The 19,885-nt window shown below is 41.9% G+C and overlaps 1 protein-coding gene across 6 annotated transcripts in view; it reads right to left on the bottom strand.

Moving 5' to 3' along the window:
* The window catches only part of SPATS2L (spermatogenesis associated serine rich 2 like), a 179,857-nt gene that overhangs the window by 94,362 nt on the left and 65,610 nt on the right, over nucleotides 1–19,885 (bottom strand). Inside the window, exon 1 of one of the 6 annotated variants that reach the window (XM_066280795.1) lies at nucleotides 7,804–8,200. The exons of 4 other annotated variants lie outside the window; for them this stretch is intronic. The gene's annotated coding sequence lies outside the window, so the exon portion shown is untranslated. Of the gene's footprint in view, nucleotides 1–7,793; nucleotides 8,201–19,885 lie in introns of those variants that run through there. One more of the 6 variants, XM_066280797.1, reaches the window with a different exon arrangement.

Below are 19,885 nucleotides of genomic sequence, written 5' to 3' on the forward strand. Positions count from 1 at the left end.
GAAAACCTTGTAAAATGATTTAAAATAATAATTGGCACATTTATGGAGCACTTACCATGTTCCAGGTACTCTGGCTAAGTGCTTGACACATTTTTTCACTTAACCCTCACAACCCCTATAGAGTAGAAATTCTGATTATCCCCACTTCATACGTGTGAAAGCTGAGGCGCAGAGATGCCATAACAAAATCACGGTCCCACAGACAAGGGCAGGGTCAGGACTCTAACTCTGGCAGAATGATTCTGGAGCTCCAGCTGCTGTACTGACAGTACCTCAAAACCATCACAGATGAGTCACGGGTCTCAATGTATGTGAACTGCAGTTTAAGAACTCTGCACGGAGATTTAAAATGACCCTGGGCACCCTGCCTCCTCAGGCTGGGCAGGCATGTGATGGATGCCCCGTACGTATAGGAAGGGCACACACACAACAGAGCAGGACCACTAACCTCACACAGGCACGGGCTGGAGCATACCCACTAGAAAGAGATGATTGTTTTCCTGTGGCTTCCTACCTCAAGTGAAAGGGTAAAAAGCTGGATTTACTGCCCCCTAAAAAGTTGTGTTGCTGGCTCCATGATGCTGCCTTGGGGGTCCCTTGTAATTCCAGGATCTGATGTTTAACTGTTCCTTCTTTCTAAATTAGGGTAGCTCGGACAGTGTTGTGATCCCATAGATCCGGAGGCATTATCTCACAGGCGGCCTCAGAGAAGAAGAATCAGGAAGTCAACTATCAATGTGATATGACTGGAGAAGCAGCAAAAGGCCCTTCAGGCAAAACAATGTCCAACAGTCTCCCAGAGGGCTGATTCCTAACCAGCATAATAAGCATCCTCTAGACATCGGGATTGTACACCTCTCCCACCATGCTGTTGCCTCTGGAAGGTGCAATATCACAGCTTAATTCATTTTGTTTTCTACAGCATCCGATGGCCCTTCGTAGTGAACAGTGTTTTTTTTGAGAGAATGGGAAACAGAACAGGTAGGTGTTGCTAGAGCAAAAAGGCTGAACATCTGTCTGTACAGGACACCATATAATCACGGTGGGATGTCTGTCTGAAGATTCTAGACTGTCAGTGTAGCATGCGGGCCTCATCAGGGCTCTAGCTGTAAAATAAAGGTGAGAGGTGCAGGGGAGGAAAAATAATTTTCCCTCTACTATTCTGAGTTCTTAGCTGAGACATCCCTCTAATAAAAGACAGATTTACAAGAAGAAAACCAAACAATTTTATTAATATGTATACTTTATGTCTACATGGGAGATATTTAGGAAAAATGAGGAACTGTATGGCCAGTAGCCACAGCCACCATCACAGCAGCCTGGCCCATGCAGGTTCGCATTAGATTCGGACAAGACGGTAGTGAAACAACGGAGCCAAGAACTGGTGGGCTATTATCTTTAATCCTAGCTTGTACCCGTGGGCAAGTAAAAACACACACTGGGCTCCAAAATTCACTCATTCAGCGCTCACAAAGCTACTGACTTATTCGAGTTTCCTAGAATCAAAGATTTGTACCTCACCAGCTTTATTCACCTCTGTTTCCCATCTCCTTCTCTCTGCACAAACTCTGCACTAACTGGCTTCTCTTTCAGCACTCCACCATCTTGGCTGCTTCTCCTCTCCTCCACGTGGTCTTTCTCTGCTCTCCCTAAATGCTCATCTCAGGAACCAAGAGAGAGCAAGCTCCCGGTCTGCCCCATTGTATAGTGTAGAAATCAAAACCTTTAATCCAATATACAAACAAGGAAGTCTCTGATACAAAGTCACTTATCTGAGGCATAATGGGATTCCTCAGGAGAATTCACCACTCCCTATCATGCAACAGTCAAGGGTGTGGGGAAAAGTTTAGTCTTAAAACTAAGCCTTAGGCTATAAGGACCCTGCCTACTTACAGCCTGTCCCCCCCCACACAATACAAACTATAAGTGAGCAAACATACATCATATTTACAAACTTATTTGACCAATAGGAACCCCTCAAGACAGCTTAGAACTCAAGATTAAATAGCATCTTACTAGGGAAAGGGAGAGGAGTGTCAGACTCTTAGGGGGGAGCACATGAGTTTTAGGAAAGATAAATGCGCCCCTTAGAGGAATAGATGGGAAGTATGAGGTTCATAAAAAAGTGTCTGGTGTCACCTATCTCCTTTCCTGTGAGAGAATCCCTCTTCCTTGGTTGGTGAAACTCCAGGGGAGAGGATTTAAGACAATTAGGTTCTGTTTGGAGGATCTGTCTATTTAGGAAGATGAGGGGAGTTTGGAGAAAGTGTCTCTCTGCATTTTGTGTTTTTCAATTGCCTTTAGCTCACAATAATCCATATGTCAAAATGGCATATTTTAGTACCAGGTCCTGACCTCCTACATATTTTGGATATTTTGGAGTGGGGTTGGGCAGATAAAATATATTATGCTCACTTTGTTAAAGATGGCACTGCCCATGGGGAAGCTCGTTGTCCAGGTGATATTTGTTGCCCTTCTTTTTGGGATGGGCGTGATTATATTAATGTGTGTTGGGGGCAGGCTGTGGGCAGGCAGGATCCTTGTAACCTGGGGCTTGGTTTTAGGACTAAGCCTTTCTCACCCTTTTTGATGTAGGGTGGTGCACTCTCATGAGGAATCCCATTATGCCTCAGATAAGTGACTTTGTATCAGAGACTTCCTTGTCTGTATATTGGATTAAAGGTTTTGATTTCTGCACTATAAAGTGGGGCAGACCGGGAGCTTGCTCTCTCTTGGTTCCTGAGATTAGCATTAGAGAGAGCAGAGAAAGGTAACGTGGAGGAGGCCAGGAGAAACAGCCAAGATGGTGGAGTGCTGAAAGAGAAGCCAGTTAGTGCAGAGTTTGTGTAGAGAAGGAGATGGGGAACAAAGGAGAATGAGGCTAGTGAGCTAGAAACCTTTGATTCTAGGAAGCTCGGATAAGTTAGTGGCTTTGGGTGCCCTGAATGGAAAGGGAATTGTTTTCCCCACTGTGTGTATTTCTTGCCTGCTGGGTGCAAGCTAGGATTAAAGATAATGGCCCACCAGTTTTTGGCTCTGTTGTTTCATTATGGACTGTCCGAATCTAATGCGAACCTGCATGGGCCAGGCGGCTGTGATAGTGGCCGTGCCTACTGGCCTTACAAGTGGCATATCCTCTGTCCTTCAGAGTATGTGACCTCTGTGGTCCTTTTCTGCCTTCAGATAGCACAAGTCTGGAAGGGTCCTGGAAGTGATGCTTAGCAAGCAGTGTAGCAGAAAGCTAAAAATTCAACTTAAAAAAATAAAAGATATGGGTGTTGTCTCCAATGTATGAGGCAATTTCTCTGTGTGGATGAAAAAAGAGCCACATACTGAACCTGACAAGCTCAGGGGAGGCCTGCATGGTGGCCTTACAAAGCCTGAGACCAAAAGTAACCATGCAGGATGGTCTGAATATAATAGCCGCTCATGGTGGGTAGTAAGGTCCTAGGCCTGTAACTGCCTTGACAAAGGTCAATCTTTATATTATCTGAGCCTGTCTAATGTCTTTTTGCATCTACGATAACATCACCTTTGGAATGTCTGAGTAATCTTTTTCCAGACCCCACAGGGCACACCCATGCACCTAGAGCATGAGACCTCACTGTTATATTGTTCTCTGAACACCATCTCTGTGTGCTGAGAATGTTCATTGTTAACCGTCCTGTACTCCCCAATGTAAAAGGAGTATGTCTCTCTCTTTACCCAATCTTAGTGAGTGCCCGCTTTGCCTTCTCCCGCCTCCCTAACCTACCACCCATGGATTGCACGTAACCCCCCCCCATGTCCTCCTTTGATTCTAATGCATAAAGTAAGCTATAAAACTGCCATTCTCTGAAACATTTTCTCAATCCTGAGATTTTGCTTCTTGGCAACTGTTGTCAATTTGGCTCAAATAAACTCATATGAATTCTCTTCATGTTTGGCTGTTTCTTAAGTTGACACTTGTAAAATCACCTTTAAACTGGTCCAGGACTAAGTGTTCTATCACCCAGCACAATTGTGGGTACTCGCATGCCAAGTCACCCAGCACAATCGTGGGTACTCGCATGCCAAGTCACCCAGCACAATCGTGGGTACTCGCATGCCAAGTCACCCAGCACAATCGTGGGTACTCGCATGCCAAGTCACCCAGCACAATCGTGGGTACTCGCATGCCAAGTCACCCAGCACAATTGTGGGTACTCGCATGCCAAGTCACCCAGCACAATCGTGGGTACTCGCATGCCAAGTCACCCAGCACAATCGTGGGTACTCGCATGCCAAGTCACCCAGCACAATCGTGGGTACTTGCATGCCAAGTCACCCAGCACAATCGTGGGTACTTGCATGCCAAGTCACTCAGCACAATCGTGGGTACTCGCATGCCAACTGAAAAGAGAAAGTGTTCTTCTATAAAATTGGGGCTTTGTCTAAATTTAACATTATGCAGGTTTTCTATTGCTTACTTTCCCATTGCCCAATCTCTCTTATCTGTTTGTCCCTCCAACATGTCTCTCCACTCCTCTGCTGTTCCTTATCTGGGCTTGTGATTACTGCGGAATCTCCTATTCCGTGGGCTTGAGCTCTTCTGTGGTTTAATTCTCACAGTTTAATAAAAGTTCCTGTGCAGTGCCATGTTCCTTGGAGGGAAGTTGCTTTAATTATTAGGAACGAGGACACGTAAACAATGAAACACAGAATGAGGACTGAAATATGATTTTCATTTGAAGATATTTACCTAGACTTTTTTGTTTGGTGTGAGGGGAGAAAAAAATCTCAAGGTTGCCTATTTATTCAAAGACACTTCAATGTACTAAACCCACTGCTAAAACAACTTCACTGAAAAGCATTCTAAGGGCAAAAGTCAGACAAAAATTTCACATTTAAAAGCCCTGGCGCTGCCTCTTTAGAAAAGCTGGGTTAGCCTTTGGTTTAGAAATGTCACTGCCTACTAAATCCTTTGTGAGGGGAAGAAAGAAAATTGAATGTTTTATTTAAACAGGTCATTAACAGTCAACACTTACTTAAAAAGGCCTGTTTCCAGAGGCAGATAAAAGCTCCCCATCACTGAGACCATCACTTGAGCACATCGAGGGCACGACGTGCTGATGCGAGTCCCAGACCTTCCCGGGGAGAGTGCACTCCGCAGCCCCGCGTGCAGGCGGCGGAGGCAGAGGCGTCGAACCGCACGCCCTCCTGTGAGCCGCACACAGGGAGGCCGAGAGCTGCACAAAGCACACTCCACGGCAGGCCCGCTTTGAATTTTCCATTTAGCACCGGCAAATGCGTATGAATGAAGATTAACTATTTTTGCATAAAGTGCCAAACCACCTCCCCCGGGCCGCCGAATGCAAATGGATGCAAAAGAGCAAAGGACAGCTAAAATAAATGCGGTGGGTCTCAGGCACTACAAGTAGAGGGCAGGGAGCATAGCAGGCTCTGTTAGCATTCATCTAGGACATGATTTTTCTATTTAATTTGAAATTATTTTATTTCATAGCTCTCTGACAGTATGAGAATATAAATAAATGCTTTTTTTTTTTTTTTTGAAGTGACCCAACGCTGGCTTCTGGAAGGCTATGCTTCTGATGGCTGGGCTTTCAAACAAACATGTGTTTCCATAGAGATGTGGGTGACCTGGGCCTGGTGTAAGTACCCACTTGTATCAGCAATTCAATTATGCTCAGTGCTTTTAAGATGCTATGATGTCAGCTCAAGTCTTTAAAGCAAGCCCATCCTCAGAGAGGTTTCAGATAAGGTGAAGTGGCCAGCGTTGTGAGGTTCAGAAGAATAAATTCCACCCTCTCCAAGCACACTGTAACAGGCTCTCTCTTCGCAGATCCCATACTCCCCTCCCCCAACTGCTGAGCAAATCCCAGATCCCAGAGGGGTTCAGACAAAAGACGAAGCACAGTTCTCCTTCACATGCCAGAGCACCAGATACACCTCACCACAACTCCCCAAATGTCAGAAAACAAATATGCTTTCTGTAAGGCCAGTAGCCAGGGCCACCATCACAGCAGCCCGGCCCATGCAGGTTCGCATTAGATTCGGACAGACGGTAAAGAAACAACGGAGCCAAAAACTGGTGAGCCATCATCTTTAATCCTAGCTTGCACCCGGCGGGCAAGTAAAAACACACACTGGGCTCCAAAACCCACTCACATTCAGTGCTCACAAAGCTACTGACTTATCCGAGTTTCCTAGAATGAAAAGTTTCTAGCTTACCAGCCTTATTCACATCTGTTCCCCATCTCCTTCCTTCTCCCTGCACAAACTGGCTTCTCACTCAGCACTCCACCATCTTGGCTGCTTCTCCTGGTCTCCTCCACGTGGCCTGTCTCTGCTCTCTCCTCTAATGCTAATCTCAGAAACCAAGAAAGCAAGCTCCCGGTCTGTCCCCATTTTATAGTGTAGAAATCAAAACCTTTAATCCAATATACAAAATAGGAAAGTCTCTAATACAAAGTCACTTATCTGAGGCATGATGGGATTGTACCACCCCATATCAAAAAGGGTGGGAAAGGTTTAGTCCTAAAACCAAGCCCCAGGCTACAAGGATCCTGCCTGCCCACAGCCCGCCCCCAACACACATTAATATCACCTGGGCGACAGGCTTCCATATGGGCAGCGCCATCTTTAACAAAGAGAGCATAATATATTTTATCTGCCCAACACTTTCCCTTTCCTTCTTTCCTTACCCCAGCTCTCCAACTAGCTATGGGCAACCCCTACAGAGAGGGCAATGTGTTTTCCTATTATTTGGCATATATTTACTGAACACCTACCCTGTGCCAAACTCTATGGGGAATTCTGGCAGTGCTTACAAAAGAGCATTTATTGAACTCTGACTGTATACCTGGCACTGCTCCAGCACTTTCTATGTATTAACTCATTTAATTTTCCTAATAGCCCTAGAGGGCACATTATCCTCATTTTATGGAAAAAGAAATGGAAACACAGGTTACTAAGTACTTACTCAAGTCACACATCTAGTAAGATGCTGAGCTGAGAACTGAACTGGATCTCCTGACTCCAGAGCTCTTGCCCCCTAAAGGAGGGCATATCTTTGGATGGAGACAGATATGTACACAAAAAACACAGAAAAGGCTCAGGAAATGAGAGTGGGAATTGACCTGGCTCAAGATTCTGGGCAAAGCCACACTCGGGCTGTGATCTGTCCAGCTTGCAAGTCTCAACTTCACAGAGAACGGGTACAGCCAGGATTGAAGCAGGCTTGCAGAGGGTTAGAGGTGGGAGAGGCGAGGGTGTTGTATACATAAAAAACAATTTTTTTGTAGCATCTTTTTAAGAAAAACACTGCGTATTTATCTCCAAAGAGAATGCATCGTGGTTCTGCAATATATCTCTGGACTGGCTAAGAGAAATCCTGAGAAAGCCTGGCAAATAAAAGCTATACGTTCAGAGCCAACTCTGGGGGATGCTCAGTTGTCACGAAATAAACACGTGGCAGAGGAAGCCATCATCTCTTGGAAGACACATTCTGGCTTCAAAAACGTCTGTTCCAACAAACTCCCAACATTCCTAGTTTATTAAACCAGAACTCTCCCAGTAAACGATGGTATTCTCAAAGTAGCAGAAAGAGTCAGGTTCCTCCTACTTCCTTGAAACTTCACTGGCACAGGCTGAATAAAAACAGCATATGATGTACTGCCTCACATGCAAGAAATCCTGAGGAGTGAGGCCGAGCCTGGGCGTCCAGCAGAAGAGGGCTCCCGGGCAGCCAGCCCCTCACATGCCTTCTCTCCCACCTCTTACTGTGCCGCCCTAAGGTTTCCAACAAAACCAACCTCAACTCACGTTTTAAGGTGTCCTCGTCTTCCAAATCAGGGATTCCAGTGCACGGCCGGTCTATTGGCTTTCTCCATAGGCAAATAAGCCCTGTTCCCCAACTGGCCACCTATATCAACTTGTATTTACTGCAATCAGTAATTAAGACATCTCAGGAGTGATGCACATGGAGTCAGAAACCTGGGTATGTGGCAGGATCCTGGGTGTGGCTGAGTAGCCAGCTGGTGGCCTCACCTTCAGGGAAACTGCTTACTCCCTTTTTGTAAAACTGCTCAGTGCTTTTGTCTTCAGGCCACCATTAGTGAATGCCCAGTTCTTCTTTTTCTTATCTAGAGAAAGCCATAGTTTTAAGACTGAACTTGCAACTTTTACACTGACTGCCCCAGAGGCTGTGACAGTACAAGCTCGGATTGTAGTCACCATTCCAAAGGTCACTTTCCAAATATGGTCTTGGCTAAGAGCTTCTAATCTTCCGGTGACACCAGTACAGGCATATCAATCAATTAGCAAACATTCCAAGTTCTGCACCCTGAGGCAGGCTCTCTCTCTCTCTCTCTCTCTCCTTCTCTCTCTCTCCTTCCCCTTCTAAAACCTGTTCCTGGTTCTACACCTAACTGGAAGTACCTGCTGGCTAATTCCGCACTAAATGAATAATGTACTAACATGTCCCAGAAGGGGCAGATACATTTTTGTTAGGGGTCATGCTCTCACCCAAAGGAATAAAGTTCTCAAGGTGAATGTTCAGTCTTTACCAGTAAAAAGCTAGTGTGAGGAGCATGGGGGTGGGGATAATACTGAGCCGCAGAACGGAGAAGTCTTTCTTACCTGTTGGGCCTGCTCTATTTGCAGGCAAGTTAGTCCTGTATATTAAGGTGACCAATTGTCCTCCTTTAAGGAGGACAGTCCTTCTTTTGTAAGTTCCGTCCTCCCTCGTAAGGTGTTCTCCTACAAGTCCCCCTTTTGATATTGGAAGATTAATCTGTAAATGTCCGTATTCGATCGATGCAGAGTCGATCCATTGCATGTGATATGACACATTTGTATCTAAATGAGTACTTTTTTCTTACAATTACTATTAAAAATTAATAGGCATGTAAGCATAATTATAATATAAAATATTACAAATGTTTTATTGTGCATTTATCATATTATAGTGCATTATTGTTGCAATGAATAAAATGTTTCTTTTATTTATGATATTGGTTTCTTCAATTTATTTTTGTCCTCTTTTTCATTGTAAAAAAGTTGGTCACCTTATAATGTATGTCACTTGTTTTCTGCTTTGATGTTTTCAAAACTAACATGTAAATTCAACATGTTCTTAGATGGTATTTCTCTGTAGGGTTAGGCCTCCGTTGGTCCTCAGCTCACTAACCACCGGGTCAAAGTCAGCCAGGAAGTGGCCACAGCATGTTTTAATTAAGGTGTGTTGTCAACAACCACAGTATCTTAGGCCCAAAAGTGATGGCAAAGAGAAAACATTGTCTATTTCTGCTGTTTTAGATTCTTCCTTACCTTATATGATAGAAAACAGTAATGACAATTTACCAAGTTTGAATCCCAGCCTGGTCTCTTAATAGTTTTAGAATTTAAGCAAGTTACTGAACCCCTCTAAGACTTTGTTTCGTCATCAGTAATATCAGAGTAATAATAGTTAACTATCTCATAGGGTGGTAATAAGGATAAAATGAGTTCACATTTGTAAAGTGATTAAAACAGTGCTTGACACACAGTAAGTGCTATAAAATAAATAAATATAAAGAAATAAATATTCTCCTTAGGTTCCTCCATAGGCTATGTCAGGGGTAGTTAACCTTTTTATACCTACCTCCCACTCTTGTATCTCTGTTAGTAGTAAAATTTTCTAACCACCCTCCGGTTCCACAGTAATGGTGATTTATAAAGTAGGGAAATAACTTTACTTTATAAAATTTATAAAGCAGAGTTACAGCAAGTTAAAGCATATAATAATAACTACTTACCAAGTACTTTATGTCGGATTTTCGCTAGGTTTGGCAGAATAAATCTTTGTAAAACAACTTATTCTAGTTAAATCTATCCTTTTATTTATACTTTGGTTGCTCCGTTAACGCCCACCATGAAAGATGGAACGCCCACTAGGGGGCGGTAGGGACCAGGTTGACGACCACTGGGCTACGTGGTTGCTTGCCCACTATCCCTCCTCATTTTGTAGGAGAAACTAAGCCTTGACAGGTTATGGTCATGCATCTAGGCAATGATGGAAGTGGCCCTTGAAACACAACTTCTGACCACAAATTGCCCTCAGATAGCTATACTCTTCCTTCCCCATGGTCAAGGTCTGACTGCAGCACTGCTAAGAGGGTCATAAATTCTTAGAACTCTATGTCCACAGGGTTGTTTGTTTTCCAAGTTCTTAAAACTTATACACAAGCAAAAGTAAAGGCAAAACTATAATACCTCTTCCTTGTAGAATGGCTCTGAAACCCATTCCAGGTCATGGGTTCCTGCCTGTGGCTACCAGATGTGATCAGTGCCCTAGTGACCAAATTCGTAGCTAAGGTACTTGTCTTTTAGGATAATAAGCAGTTACAACAAGTAAAGAACAAATTTCAAATAAAGTCAGAGCTACTAAGACTACCGAATCCCTTCTTACACATTCTTATTTCAAGTACTTGTATCAAGATAGGTAAAAGAGAAAATTGATATGATTTCTATATCCTGGAGTTTATTCTAATGCAATCACAGATAATAAAAACTCATTTTTACTATTTTATGACATGGTCAAAATTCTAGAGGTCATATTTGAGGTCGCATTTACTATCTTAGTGAATTTTATTTCAATTTATAACTATAATAAAAAAATAGAAATTTGTCTCCTAAAATATGCTGTTCATGGAAAATTAATAAAAACTTTAAAAATGATTCAAATATATAAGATTAACAGATTTAATAAATTGCAAAAATAATTCTTTTCTTTTAAAAAGTCTATCTTTGATAAATTCCACTTCTCTTTTCTCTATTCCAAAGTACCTAGTAGAATGCCTTTGACAATTAAATGTTCAATAAAGACATGTGGAAAAAGAGAAATAAATGTCCTCTCATTTTATTTTTCCTTTCTTGGTTGCAATGAGTCTTTAATAATTTATTCTTGGTCCTGGCCAGTGGCTCAGTGGATAGAGCATTGGCCTACCCTAATGATATCCTGGGTTCAATTCCTGGCCAGGGCACACAGGAGAAGTGCCCATCTGCTTCTCCCTCCCTTCTTTCCCTTTTCCCCTCCTGCAGCTAGTGATTCAACTGATTCAAGCATAGCGCCAGGAGCTGAGGATAGCTCAGTTGGTCCAAGCATGTCAGCCTCAGGTGCTAAAAATAGCTTGGTACTGGATAATGAGCCTCAGATTGAGTTGCCAGGTAGATCCCAGTTAGGGCACATGCAGGAGTCTGCCTCACTATCTCCCCTCTCACCTAAAAATAATGATGATGATAATAATAATAATAATAACAATAAATTGATTCTCCAGTTTTTAACATCGAGTACTGGGTTATCATTTTAAATGCCACCATTAAAACCAGAAATTGTCAAATGTTGTTCTAGCCACTTCTAGTTACACACCCTTTAATCCACTCCCTATCCTCCTCCCCCATATCTCCATGTTTTAATCATTCTCAGAGTCAAGGGCTAATCATAAGCACCAAAGCCCTTCATATCTTCTTGCACTGGACCCCATGTATCCCATCTTTAACGAGGTAACTTCCCCAACATCTACTTATTTTATCTTCTTCTTTACACAGAGCCTTGTATTGGGGATAACCCGGTCACTAGACTAGCCTATGCTTTGTTCAAAACAGAAAGACTGAAATTTTACCTTTTGTATGGGGTATGAGAAAACAACAAATAGTTGGTTTCCAACCCAATGCTAAACACATTTAACCACTAGTCTAACCTTTATATACTCCTGTAACTCCACCAATAAATTTGGGTCTTTATTGCTGATGATAACATATGCATGTTACGGGTTTCCTGTCAAACTTCATATAGCCTGGCTGCTCACTCCTTTTAGTTTACAGCAGGGGTTGGGAACCTATGGCTCGCGAGCCAGATGTGGCTCTTCAGATGGCTGCATCTGGCTTGCAGACAAATCTTTAATAAAAAAAATAATGTTTCCTGACCAGGCGGTGGCGCAGTGGATAGAGTGCCAGACTGGGATGCGGAAGGATCCAGGTTCAAGACCCCGAGGTCACCAGCTTAAGCGCGGGCTCATCTGGTTTGAGCAAAAGCTCACCAGCTTGGACCCAAGGTCGCTGGCTTGAGCAAGGGTTTACTTGGTCTGCTGAAGGCCCGTGGTCAAGGCACATATGAGAAAGCAATCAATGAACAACTAAGGTGTCGCCACGAAAAAGGGATGATTGATGCTTCTCACCTCTCTCTGTTCCTGTCTATCTGTCCCTATCTATCCCTCTGACTCTCTCTGTCTCTGTTAAAAAAAAAATGTTAAAAATATAAAACATTCTCATATATTACAATCCATTCATTTCCTACCGCTCATGTTCATGGTTGTGGGTGGCTGGAGCCAATCACATCTGTCCTCCGGGACAACGCCAAATTTTTATTGGATAACGCATAACGTACATGGGTCGTTGTATGGCTCTCATGGAATTACATTTTAAAATATGTGGTGTTCATGGCTCTCTCAGCCAGAAAGGTTCTCAACCCCTGGTTTACAGCATGAAAGGCCCAGGAGCAAACAGCTCAGCCTCTCTATTTTACACTGAGATTCAACCTGCCACGTGGCTCCACTCACAGTGGGGGAAGTTCCGAAAGCATCCAGTCCTTACGATGGTCAATAAGCCTTAGAAATATGTAGTTTAATGTTTTGCAACTCATTTTTCTAAAGATTGAATAAATCAAAACTATTTTTGTACAGTAGATCAAATATTGTACAGGCCTCTCACATAAATACAATACCATATATTATTTCCCTTTGGAAGACTCTTTGCTAGTCATCCAATCTACCTTAAAGCAATTTGGAGGTGTAAATGTATTAGGTTTTGATCACTTGTTTGATGTAAAAGATCAATCTCTCACAGCCTTGATTCCATTTATACCCATGTCTGGAGACCGAGAGTGACAAGCCAGCAGTGTTGTCTGATGTTTTACTAACACTAAACATTACTGCTCAGTTGCAGAACCTGTCTTTGAGTGTGCCTCCCTCTGCCCCACCCACCCCGGGCTGGATCCTGCATGTGGAAGGGGCCTGTGTATGTGTCCTTATGGGAAATAAGACTCAATGCCTATTCTGTTTTTTAATTTATTTTTGAAAATAACCTTTAAAGGAATTTTCAATTACAGTCGACATACAATATTATGTTACTTTTAGGTATACAATATAGTGATTAGCCATTTATATAACTTAAGAAGTGATCTCCCTGATAAGTCTAGTATCTGTCTGACACCATGCATAGTGATTTAAATATTACTGACTATATTCCCTAACTAGCAATTTGTACTTCTTAATTCCCCCCTTTTTTTCACCCAGCCACGCAAGCCCTCTCTCTTCTGGTAACCATCAAAATGTTCTCTGTATCTATGAGTTTGTCTCTGTTTTGATTGTCCATTCATTTCATTTTTTGGATTCCACATATAAGTGAAATCATATGGTAATTTGTCTTTCTCTGTTTGACTTACTTAATTTAACATAATTCCTTCTAGGTCCATCCTTGTTGTCCTAAATGTAAGATTTCATTCTTTTTTTATGGCTGAGTAACATTCCATTGCCTATATGCCTATTCTTGACAGTGTCTATTTGGCATGGAGACTGTTAGAGCCAAGAGAAATAAGAATGCCAATGACAGAATCTTAAATCATTATGAAATGACTACAACCTTGATTTTATAAAAGGAGCTTCTATAGTATAGAGGTGGGTTTAATCAGTGTGGAGTTCTGAGAGGAGGTGGCCTTTTCCACTGTTTGAGGCAGTCCTGGCAATGATGGGAATGGAATTTCAGGTAAGAGGAAGAGCAGAACTGAAACTTCTCTGGCAGAAACCAACAAGTCGTGTGTGAGGCCAGAAAGAAAACCTACCTGCATAGCGCACAGAGTCGGTCAATAAATATTTATGGGGAGTCCACTCTGAGTCTTGGCTACATGCAGTGTGTGTAGCTAACTGTAATGCAGTATAATTTTAAGGTTGACGGGAGATAAGATTAGCAGGCAGTAAGCAATTAGATGACATCAGAAGGCGGTATGTGAAAAGGTGTTATATGTTATGGTTTCAATTATACGCTTGTCCTGTTCGTAATGAAGCAAAGAGGTAACACACTTGTTTCGTTTTCCTTTTGCAAATGGGAGCGTTCCTTCTCACCCCACCCCCAATTCTCTGTGTCACTCTGCTGTCATTGCTGCTTACACGGTTCTGAAACTAGACCTTATTTTCTCTGATGTTCTTGAAATGCTGGATCAAAAACTGGATCTTTTTTTTTTCTTTGAACTATTTCAACTTGATTTTTTGCCCTTTTAGTTTTGCAAAAACACACTATAATCTGACTAATGTTAAAGGCTCCAAAACAAACTACGTAGGTGAGTTTCACTTAGCTCTAGAAAAGTAACTTCTAAATTACATTACAGATTTCATTTGGTTTTATTTTTTACCTGGGTTACATCCTGGGTATTGACTAACAGCTAATATTACGCAATTGCCAAACTCAGTCTTAAAACAGAAACAACCATAAACTGAAAAGACACTCTTGTTGTTTCATTAAATGCTTCCCTTAAAAATATGAGGAAGTATTAGTGAGGGAAAATGTCTTTGAAAATTAGCCTACTTTAAAAAATCTATTTCTGAATGGCTATCAGTCAGACTTGGTTTCATTTTTCATTTCAAGCTTTCAAACAATACAACCAGATAAAATGAAACAACTCTTGATACCTCTTGGAAAACACGGAGTAAGAACCAAGGAAAGACCACAAAGACTAAATAATGACCACAATTTTAGTTTAGCTTTTTAAAAATCCTGAAGCTATGCTACATGATTGGGGGGAGGAATTAAATATGACAAAATATTCTCTCTCTTCGTACCTCTAAATATTTAGCCTCTTGCTTTACAAAGATTTTCATGTCTGAAAATACTGCCTTTGGCCCTGGCCGGTTGGCTCAGCGGTAGAGCATCGGCCTGGTGTGCAGGGGACCCGGGTTTGATTCCCGGCCAGGGCACATAGGAGAAGCGCCCATTTGCTTCTCCACCCCTCCACTGCACCTTCCTCTCTGTCTCTCTCTTCCCCTCCCGCAGCCAAGGCTCCATTGGAGCAAAGATGGCCCGGGCGCTGGGGATGGCTCCTTGGCCTCTGCCCCAGGCGCTAGAGTGGCTCTGGTAGCGGCAGAGCGACGCCCCGGAGGGGCAGAGCATCGCCCCCTGGTGGACAGAGCTTCGCCCCTGGTGGGCGTGCCGGGTGGATCCTGGTCAGGCACATGCGGGAGTCTGTCTGACTGTCTCTCCCCGTTTCCAGCTTCAGAAAAATACAGAAAAAAAAAATACCACCTTCCCTTTAGAAGAAACTATCATATAACAATCATATTCACTCATTCATTTGTTCATTCATGTGTTAATTTAACAAACCTTTACAGAACATCCCCACTGTCCTAGGTTTTGGGGATACAACAGTAAATAAAACAAAATCCCCTCAGGCACCATGCTGGATGATTTTATCTCTGTCTATTTCACTGAGTCCTCACAACGCTCCTGCAAGGTAAGTATTCCTATCTCTATTTCATAGATTAGGGAACTAGGAGTACAGACGTTAAGGTCAAGCCCAAGGTCTCAGAGCCAGTCAACAGCAAGGCAGGGGCTCAGACCTCTGAAACTGACTCCTTTCAGTTGTAGCAGTAAGTGACTGCTATTCCACTAGCCTGCTGCCATTGTTTTGGTTCAATGCAAACAAAGGATATTATTTAAAAATTTAGTGGGTTCATTCCTATTGAGCAACCTTAGCATTCACAAGAATTAGAATCAGAAATGCAATTATGGCTTGGCAAAGAGCCATATCGGCAGGAAAATTATCAATGGGAAGAAGAATGTTATGCCAGTGTTTTAAATTTTCCTCTCTACTTCTCAGTGAAGACAATCACTGTGGAATACACTTTCCCAAACCATTTTCCATATTCTTGCTCACCCTTTCCTTTACCTTTACCTACTATCTCCTCATGTTCCCTTCCTTTCTTCCTCTTATATTTGGTGTCTTTAACTAGCAGGAGCTGTCTTGGGAGGTAGTGAGTTTCCCGTCACAGAATTTGTTCCAGCAGAGGCTGGATGGTTACTTAATGGGATGTTGGAAAGGGGATCCACTTACAGTTCAGGATGATTGGGGACCTCTGAAACCCTTGTAACACCAGGATGCCTAAAGGGAAGACAATGTTGTTTGTAGTTTTTCCTCAGTCTTTAAGTTTCCCATGAAGCATCTAGAATGCTCTCAGTCTGTCTTAGTCACGTACTGTCTGAAAGTGTGAGGTGAAACTGAAACCAAGTTATGTCTAGCTGAGACCTGGCAAACTCCCAGGAGTGAAGTATCCCCTTTGCACCTTTGTGCCTAGAAATCTGAGACAGTCAGGGGAGAGCCCGCCTGCAGGCAGGGCCAGAAAGTTCTCCTAATAGATGGTTTTGTTGTGACTTATGATTTGAAGCAAAATCTAAAGGAACTGTCACCAAAAAGGCACAAACACCTTCTAACTTAGATTTTAGTGTTTGATTCGGTTTATAACTCAGTGTAACTCCCATAGAAAGCATCTTCAGGTCTGCACTTCCCCACAGTCCTGAGAGCTGGTGCAGCTTCAGCACTTAACTAACATCCATCCTTCACTACTTGTTTCACAGACAGAGTCTAGTAATTGTCCACTCTCTTCTGGAATCTTGGAGTTGCCAAAGGACCCAGAGGTCTCCTATCTTCCTGTTCTGTAAGTGAATCTCCTTCCCAACACCCTCATTAAATGTTCACCCAGTCTCTTTTCAAACAAATCCTATAATAAAGATTCAATGCTTCCTGACACATCTTCTTCCACACAAGAGTAATTGTGAGTAAACTCTTAGATAAAATGGAGTCAAGCGCCTTCCTGTTAACTTCCCACGCAGCGCTCCTACGTCTGCCTTCAGACACTCCATGAATCTGACCACTCTTGCAAAACAGATTTGTCTTAAGTATGCTTTCTCTCTTCTAGTGCAGAATCATTCACTGAATCACAGGATGTCAGAGTGGGAAGGACTTCACAGATCCCTGAATTATTTTGTGGATGTAATTTTGTATTATCAGACCTTCAGAGCTTTATTTTTGAGGGTTCACTCATTCTTCATGTAACAGTGTTGAGTCTTCTCATTCTATATGTATACATATATGTATACATGTATATATGTGTATACATGTATATGTACACATATCAGTATACGTGTATATGTGTGTATGTATGTATATATATATACATTCAATGGCTTTATTCTTTGTTTAATGCAGGCTAAGATTGCGTTTTGTTGACAATCAGATCACACTATACTTTGGTCATAATAAGCCTGTATTAAATAAAAACCTTAAAACTTCCTCATTTCACCTATTAGTAAGTCCCATTCCCCAATTTTCACTTTTACAGTTTATTTTTTTTTTTGGAACTTAAATGCATGAATTTATATCTGGCTCAAATTAATTTTGTCTTATTAATTTGGACAATTTTCCAGTCTATTAGAGGTCTCTTAATACCGACTCTACAACTTTCCACTTTAGATGTACATTTCACTTTGGTCATCCACAGTTGACGGGTTATCATTTATATAACTTATTCCACTAAGTGAAGAGTCTGGGCTTGAACCTCAGCTCTGCCACCTATGAATTGTGTGGCCTTGAGGGACTTACTTAAACTCTCTGGGCTGCAGTGTACTCATTTACAAAGTGGAGATAAAAGTGTCAGCTGCATAGATTAATGTAAGAATTAAATACAGATAAAGCAATATAACAGAAATACATACAAAGTAATAAAGTTCAACAGTTGTATTATTTCTATTATTTTCATCAAATTCATCATCATTCAAGTCATTGAAAAAGATATATCTAGAATAAAATACAAGCAGATGTCTGTAGATCACCCCTTGTGATTATCAACTTATCTTTAGAACTCTCTTTGGGTTTGATTAAGCAAATCTAGTTGTGAATCCACTAAATTCTTCTGCTATTCGGTTCCCATTTCCCCATTAAATCCATGAAACCTTGAGATACTGTTAAAACAGCCTCAGGGAAGATGACACGTCACCTCTGCCACATTTTCTTTATCTCGCCTTCCAGTTACTCTACTGAACAGTTCCTCTATCGAAGGTTTTCCCAAACCTTTTAGTCCTGCTTGAATTCTTGCTGGTGCCCAATGATGATAACTCTTTTTCCCCTAAATGTTCTCAAAAGTTTCAGAATAAATTATAGAATATTACTGGGATTTTATGTTTTCTCTCTCTTTTGTTAGTCTCCAGATTTTGGGGGATTTCTCTACTTGCTGAAATTCCAAGATGACTGGCTGAACCGGGACAGTTACAGGTGGCGGGTTCTCAGGCCCGTAGATACAATCTGCGCCAGGAGACCCCATCCACGACGCGGGGCTAAGGAGCCAGTGTTACGCTTCTGTGGGTCTCAATGTCCTCATAGTCCTATTTAGTTCTACCTCCCAGGTGAGGAATCATGATCCTTGATTACAAGGCAAGAATAATAAGAGAGGAAAAGCCCATTGTTTTTCTCATCAGAGGTCCTATCCCTGTCTTGTTTTTTACTTACTATAAAAGTAAAACAAAATTCTACAATAAAAAACAATAAAATATTCCAGTATTGACAAAAATTATAAAACTATGTTATTATTAAAAAATGGGACTAATAGCCTGACCAGTCAGTGTTGCAGTGAATAGAGCATCAGCCTGGGACACTGAGGACCCAGGTTCGAAACCCCAAGGTCGCTAGCTTGAGCGTGAGATTGACAGCTTGAGTGTGGGGTTGTAGACATGACTCCATGGTCACTGGCTTGAGCCCAAGGGTCACTGGCTTTGAGCCCAAGGTCGCTGGCTTGAGCAAAAAGAGAAGGTCACTGGCTCAGCTGGAGCCCCCCGCACCCGTTAAGGCACATATGAGAAAGCAATCAATGAACAACTAAGGTGCCGCAAGAAAGAATTGATGCTTCTCTCTCTCTTCTTGTCTATCTGTCCCTCCCTCTCTTACTGGCTAAAAAAAGGGGGACTAATACATTTGACATCACAAGCTTTCCAGTTTTTTATGTCTGGCTTATTCATTCCTGTAGAATTTCATTTTCTGTAGAATTGTTCCTTGCCAGCTTTTTGTCTCTTTTTTTTTATTTTTAGCATTTTTTAAATTCTTCCGCTCACTCTGGACTCGAAGCATCCTGACAGTATTCTACTGGAATTATCTTTCTTTGGTATTTGCTCTTGGTTACGTGCCTCCCCTTGCGTTCTTCTTTACATGTTCTTTTTTATTTTCCGTTAATTTGAACATGCCCTTTGTAGCCACATCCCTGTCTTCCTCATTTTTTTTAGAACTTTCAAAAGTCTAATTCCAATCATTCAAAAAATAGTGGACTGTTAGACTTGTGTGTGTAATTTATTGCATTTTTCAGCTATGTGCTAAGTAATGTCCTGTTTGCTTGGGTACAAAGATAAACATGAGAGATGCAGCCAGTGGTGGGATTCAGCTGGTTTGCACCAGTTCGGCAGAACCGATACCTAATTTTTTGTTGAGTTCTGGGAACAGTTGTTAAAATGGCACTTGTCATCAGGGATCTCTTTAAGGCAGGCGCCTGGGCAGCTGCCCAATGTGGAAATCACCAATCTTTTTAAATTTTCATTTGCACAACAGCATATTCTAAATGCCCATAGTAACGTTCACTCCATCCACAGGTAGAAAAAATTGCAAGTGAGGACGCCAATCAAGAAACAATATGGAAATACTATATCTTAAATAACAGTTTTATTGTTTTTTGTCAGGAATTATTTATTATTTTTTCATTAATATTTTAAAACTCATAACAATCTAGGTTTGTGTACCTTTCTTTCTTTTTTTTTTTTTCCATTTTTCTGAAGCTGGAAA

This window comes from Saccopteryx bilineata, chromosome 5 (assembly GCF_036850765.1).
Source record: "Saccopteryx bilineata isolate mSacBil1 chromosome 5, mSacBil1_pri_phased_curated, whole genome shotgun sequence".
Lineage (NCBI taxonomy): Eukaryota > Metazoa > Chordata > Mammalia > Chiroptera > Emballonuridae > Saccopteryx > Saccopteryx bilineata.